This window comes from Penaeus monodon, chromosome 22, assembly GCF_015228065.2.
Source record: "Penaeus monodon isolate SGIC_2016 chromosome 22, NSTDA_Pmon_1, whole genome shotgun sequence".
In the NCBI taxonomy this organism is placed as follows: domain Eukaryota; kingdom Metazoa; phylum Arthropoda; class Malacostraca; order Decapoda; family Penaeidae; genus Penaeus; species Penaeus monodon.
In genome coordinates, this window is record NC_051407.1 from 9743283 (window position 1) to 9743523 (window position 241).

Here is a 241-nt window from a genome sequence, read left to right on the forward strand (position 1 = left end):
ATCATAAAAAATATTTCCTTTAAGATTTTGATTCCTTGATGATTTATGTTTTTATTGAACTTGTACTGACAGTTAACTGATCATTAGATTTGTGAGTGGTGATGGAGTGAGTGTTAGTTAAAATTTTGTGTTGGTGTCACAATTTTTATTTCTTTCTAGCTAGAATTGTCTATTCTGACCATTAGTAGCAAAGGAATGGCACATGAAAGATTCCTCTCTTTCACTAATGGATTAATGTGGA